General features: G+C 38.3%; 1 protein-coding gene across 4 annotated transcripts in view; it reads right to left on the minus strand.

Moving 5' to 3' along the window:
- LOC100744401 (RNA pseudouridylate synthase domain-containing protein 2-like) overlaps positions 1-6,643 on the minus strand; it is a 181,859-nt gene that overhangs the window by 5,866 nt on the left and 169,350 nt on the right. The gene's annotated exons all lie outside the window — the stretch shown is intronic.

Below are 6,643 nucleotides of genomic sequence, written 5' to 3' on the forward strand. Positions count from 1 at the left end.
TTATTTGCCGAGAAAACAGAACGCGAAGCGGAAAAGAGGACGAGGAAGATAGAGGATTGTGCAATTGGTCGAGTTACGCGTTACGGTTAAAAATACTCGGCAAGGAGAACGAGAAAAGCGGAATGGGATTATTGTATTATTGTATTTACAGACACCAGAAGTGTTTCTGCAAGAGGTGCTCCTCTCTTCCACCACGAACATTCTTCCACCATTTTAGCTTCTAAGCTAATCGTTTCGTTATCCAACATTGTTATCCGTTTCACTGTTAGAGTATTCTTCGTTTGAAATAATTTTTCTTTCACCGATTTACAATTTCTCGGGTAATATTTTACGATCGCGTACCATACGAATCAAGTCGCAATTGAAGCGATACTATAATATTTCGTAGCACATCCGAATTCTCGTGCATAATAAATTTTCACAGAATAAAACGATGCAGCAATGATCATTCGTCTGTCGTAATCGCGTGATTTTCCCTCTACGATTACTTTCTATGTTTGATACAGAGAATTCCAATAAAACACTGGCTACGAATTAACGTTGAATACACGTTATATGTTCCAAGTATAAAGACATTCATGAAAAGAATACTCGAAACCATTTCAAAAGCAAATCTCCACAAATCTATTCGTTTACCGGTTGACCATGTTTGGCATTGAAGTAAATCGATGCCAAAGGAACATACTCTGAATAAAACGAACGATTTCTACAAATACGATTAGCATTTGAATTAATATATTGGCAATCCCATTACTTTTCAACCAGACTGTGTACCGTGGACTATGTACATCTCTACGGTCAATACCATTAAATTAAAAATGCTTTCCACTAACCACATCGTTCACTAGACAAACTGACAGGACGTACAACGGGTAAACATGTAACGTTAGCGAAAAGCAGCAGTCTTAGCGGTGTACGATCGAAATTCGAAGCTAAGCGCGATTGCACGACGCCATTATGATACCAACGATGGTTAGGGCAAACGATTTGACGCGAATGCACGTGCAAACAGGCTGGCTGCATGCGACGTCGACCAATTTCTCCCAATTCGAAGAGGAAAAACCGATTGACTCTATAACAAAAGGGAATGATTCGATGATTGCGCGTTCGTGTCAGCCGCAATATGGGCACAATGGTTGATCCGGAATTGTCGCGTTGAAAAATGCGATTAGAAAGAATTTCTGGAATGAGCGAAACGCTTACAATGGTTGAAAGGAATTAGATTTCGATTTGTATTTATATTAAAAATATAACAAACAGACTGTGCATCTGTGTGCATTTACGGAAAATTTAAAAGCGCGAAAGTACATTTTTGTGTCTTAAAATCTCGTAGCCGAAAAAGTTGAAACGAAAGAATCGTTACGTGTAATTTCACGCTTTCCTAGAACGTTACAAGTATTTTTATTTACTGAAACGAACGATCGAGACACAAAAATTGCAAGAGCACGGCAGAGTCGAGGCAAATTTACACATTTGAAAGAAAATGACGGGGAAGTGGCAAAAATACGAAGAGTCGAGTAGCTACCTTGAGTTAAATACCTAATTTACCATTAATTTTCTTAGCGATAGAGAATTCCAATGACACCGTGCATCGCTAATAATTTCCTCGCTCTACGAAAAACTTCTAACTTCTCTTGAAGGATCTTTTGAGTACAATTTTACTTGCACTACAGTTACAACGACGAAACTTCCGGAATAGATATACTATACTCCATCGAGGAGGCCTACAAAGCGACACGTAGTTCAAGTAACACTCGTTGCCAACACTCCGATTCATTAACGCCAATCTGTCACTATCCTAATCGCGGCGAAGCAATATAACAGCGAAGCACTCAACGCTGATTCGACACTTGCACTCGTGTTTTATTTTTCATATTACGGATATTTGTAACTTGCTAGTGACGTTTGCAAAGTACAAATAAAATACTAAAATCTTCATACTATCACAATTTTTGAATATAGACGTAAGTTCGTTATACTGTACGAAAAAGAGCACGATACATAAACAATGCGTTCTACGGTACAAGAAAGAACACGACGCATAAATTATAAATTCTTAAAGTATGTAAACGAAGAATGACATTTGAACATCACTCTTTAGACATACGTAAAGCATATTTAAGAAAGAAAAAAACTAATAGAAGAATAAACATCCACGTTATCCAAATTGTCTATAAATATTTAAAGTAACGCATACATATTAATGTGGGATAGTGTGACATCGGGGAAGGACGTGGCGCGAGGGGTAATTGTTTATTAGCGTTGTCAAGATACGTTGACGTTGTCAAAGAGCGTTGCGAGCGTTACCAAGGTATGCTTAGGAAAAAAGCGAGCATGGAAAATATTGTAACGAGAGTCGAGAGAGTCAGAGTTGAATTTATCGTGGTCGTGCGAAGATCGTTGCGTTGTTGTGTCGTAAAAGTAGTGAGTAACGAATACGTGAAACGGGGTTTTATATTCGATTACGCGCGAGTGCGAACGATATTGCATTAATCACACTGTTGCCTACAAACTAATAATATAACATTTCTACATTAGTATTTCATAGATATTACAACCACGATAAGATAAAGACAAGCGAGTGTCAACGTGAGAAGAAACACTTGCAATTCACGGACGTAACGATAAATTTAAAGGAGTTGTCCGAGCAATTCTGTGGAGAATGTCGATAGGTTGATAGGCGAGGGATCGTTAGGGGCATAAATAGTACATAAACAGGAAGTAGCAGGCCGTAAAGACGCGCTGACATCCGAGCGACGACGAGAACCACTCGATTTACCCGATAATCCTGCTCTTCGTCTCGCTGCTCGTCAACTAACCCCTTTTCTATGTCCTCTGTCACCCTTTCCTTCCTCCTTTGTCGCTATCGTATTGTCCGACCCACTCACTGAAAGCACCGGATGTGCTCCACGCGGATATATATCGCGAAAACCTCGCTTCCTTCCCTGTTCTTACTCCTATTCTTTAGGTCGAACTATTTTCTATCGCGGTAAGAGGATTTCGCGGCGGACTTAATTTTTTAAGGCGATTGCCGATGACGAAAATCGGTTGCTCGACTTCGCGTCTCGTCCCTTTCCTTTTTCCTATGCGATCAAAATACGCGAAATCTGAGAGTCGTCGCGATAGAAATTTTATCGTTTCAATTCCTTGGACTCGTGTATTTGCGCGATTATCTGTGACGATTATGCGTTACATAGTACGAAATCGTTTCGATACGCGCTCCTCTAATTTTTGATTTAATCTTTACCTTTCGATCCTCGATATAATAATAATCTTTGGTTTACTTGTGATTTTTATATGCGCGACTCTGTGAAATTTTAAATAATAAATTGCTTCGATTTTCACATTTTTCTGTTTTCATTTCATCTCTACTTTTGGGTATTTTTTTAATTTTGCTCTTTCGCACTTGCTCTTGCTTCTGACAGAAACGACAATTAAGTATTTTTGTATTTTTATAACGTTACATTCGGTGCCATCTTATTTTACTTCTTCGTTAAATTCAATCGAATGAAATATTTCCGATCAAAACTTTACAAGTAAATGGTATTAATTCGGCTTCTATTTTTTAAGCGCGTAATAACGTTACGCGTGTTCATTGAATTTCAAGTGTATATCAATTTAACGTTTACAGGATATAAAGCGCACACATACACACACAGAGGGAACGTGAAACGAGTTGAATACGTAAACTGTTTGGCGTAGTCTGGCGAGGGTGGCGATCGAATGGACTCGTAAAATCTAACGCGCGGAACAAAAGCTTGGAAAATAAAACTGATCCGGTCTGTTGTTCCCGGGCGTAATTAAATGATCATTCCGCGGTCGCAAAAATGTTTTTGCGGCAATTAACCGAACGCGCGGAATGGTAATTAAGCGTCGCTTAATGTTTCTCTTTGGCTTTGATCCACGTACGAGCGAGGACCGCAAATTAAACGGGGAAACAAAAGCGGGACACGTCGAACCTGAAAGCCATCGTGACGAACCGAGAAACTTTGTTATAAGTTTCAATTTCGTGGCAGTTACCTGCGGATCGACGAAACCAGTTATCGAATTAAATTATTTTCCTTTCTGTTTACGTCTTTTACGAATATCAACGAAATAATAGCTTCTCGAATATATTTATAATCCTTTCGACGCGAAGAAATTCTAAGAAATCTTTGATTTAACGACATTAATAAGTTTTCAATTTCTCGCGACTATTAAAATCACCGATGTTTATTAATTATCAAATTCTAGCTTTAAAATTTATCTTTCAAGAACGTCAATTATTTAAAGTCCCACAAGTTATCCAATCGTTTAAAGATTCCATAATGTTTGACAGAATTTATTATCTATTTCGGTACAATTACGTTAACTACAGAGTCTTTTTGCCTCGTCACGCAATCGCGTCATAATTGAAAATTACACGGTCGTATAATACTCGCTGTAAATTATTATCCCTCGTTACGATACAATCGAGGATGTACGATTAGAGTCATACGATTATAAAAATCACTGGAATTCTGTGCTTGGTCGTTGGAAACATCACGGCAGAAGCATCAGCGAGATAAATCATTCGTTCGCTGAGAACCGGTGAAAATGTCATCGAGAGATCATTAAGGATTTCGCAAACTGCCACGTGATCGATGTGAGAATAATTTGAAAAGAAAAATTGCCTCGGTACGCTGACTTTCTATTTCTATAAAACGCTATAGTATGTAAGCAAGTAAGTACCTTGTATATTAAGTATACAAACATGAAATCTAATCTGTCGAACGTTGTAATCTTTATCTTGATAGAACAAAATGGATCGTACGTAATTCGATAAAATAATACAAGGTGGTTGGTAACTGGCAGTACAAGCGGAAAGGGGGTGATTCTACGCGAAAAAAGAAGTCGAAAATATAGAATAAAAATTTTTCGTTCGATGCTTTGTTTTCGAGAAAATCGACTTTTAATTTTCGCCCGGTACGCGTGCACTTTATCGCGTCTCGTTATAACGTATCTCACTGTAGATCGTTGTCTCGATGGAAAAATTAAAAAAAAAAAGTTTTTATTCTATATTTTCGACTTCTTTTTTCGCGTAGAATCACCCCCTTTCCGCTTGTACTGCCAGTTACCAACCACCTTGTATTATTTTATCGAATTACGTACGATCCATTTTGTTCTATCAAGATAAAGATTACAACGTTCGACAGATTAGACCAGTTGCCAACCACCCTGTATAAAACGAAAAATGTTGCGTATCTATTATTTCCTTACAAAAGGAAAGAAACTTTTCGGACGACCTAATACTTTGTTCGAAACTGTATGTATCTTTCAACTGCGATAAAAGTCCGAAATTTTAACCGTAGAGAAACTCTTTACATTCGAAAATTCGATGAATTTGCATTTGGACGACACGCGGCAAACCGTAATTGCGCTTTTATCGTATTAATTACAAAAATGAGTCACGAGCAGACGTTTGCAAGAAAATATTTTTCGCAAAAAGAAGAAGAAATTGTAACGTGTTTTTTTAAATCGTTAAAAAAGAAATACGCGCCGAGGCACTTTAAAAGATTAATACGGCAAAGCAACATTCACGGCGGGAATTTGGTGGGAAAACAAGAGAATCTAAAGAGGTAAACACGAGGAAGGATCGCAAATAAGAAGACTGGCGGGAAGCGAGGAGAGACGAGCCGGGCAAAATGAAAAGCAGTCAGCGTGTACAAACGCATTACAAAATTGCCGCGTGATTATTCATAATTGTTTTGCCACGTCGAAGGCCGTCGAGTCACAGACGATGAGCAAAGCCCACCGGCGCGTCAAACTGCAGGTAGAAAACATTAGTAGGAAAAATACAGCTGCACGATGAACGTGCGGTTAATCATATGCCAACGAAATGCATAGAAACTTACCATGACACGATAAGAAAGAAAAAAGAAAGATAGAAAAAGAATACAAGGAAAAATGAAACATGCGGCAAGTATGAGAATATGCACGACGATTGAACGCTTTTTTCTTATTACGTATTTCTATTCCACTCTTTTTTTTCTATTTTCATTCTTTTTTTACTTTTATTTTTAAACGTAATTTCACGTTCTCGAGTCTGGAATACCTTCGATTTAGGAATAGCAAGCTCTGTTTCCTTCGCAGTTTTCGTTACGATAAATTGAAGGATTAACGGTGTAGAAGCTAACAAGTTCGGTAAACCAACTTGGTAAATTGTAATATTTTCCGTAGAAGATACCAAAAGCTACCATTGGAAGAAAGACGGAAAAAGAACATTCTTCTCCATCGTCGATAAATTCTTCATTTAGATTCCGACTACGTTACGCAAGGATTCGACCAACTTCCCAGAATTGGATACAATGAAGATCGAAGGTATTCCAGCGAGTGAATAATTTGGGTTAGTACAACCATGGGATCTCGAACAGCAAACAAACACGGATTCGTTCGGATTGATCGCGCGGCCGAGGCTTCGGGCCAAAAATAATCGGCCTGGGCCGCAGAAAGCGAAAGGCCGAGCGAACAATCGTCGTAGTCGCGCGGACAATCGGCCGCGATAGCAAAAACAGATAGGCGAAACTACTGCAACCGAGTGGATGCTCTCATCTGTTTCTTTTGCTCTTTTTATCTTATTTTATTTATTTTTTCTTTTTCTTTTTTTTTTTTTTTTTTTTTTTTT

Source organism: Bombus impatiens, unplaced genomic scaffold, assembly GCF_000188095.3.
Source record: "Bombus impatiens unplaced genomic scaffold, BIMP_2.2 scf_0096, whole genome shotgun sequence".
Lineage (NCBI taxonomy): Eukaryota > Metazoa > Arthropoda > Insecta > Hymenoptera > Apidae > Bombus > Bombus impatiens.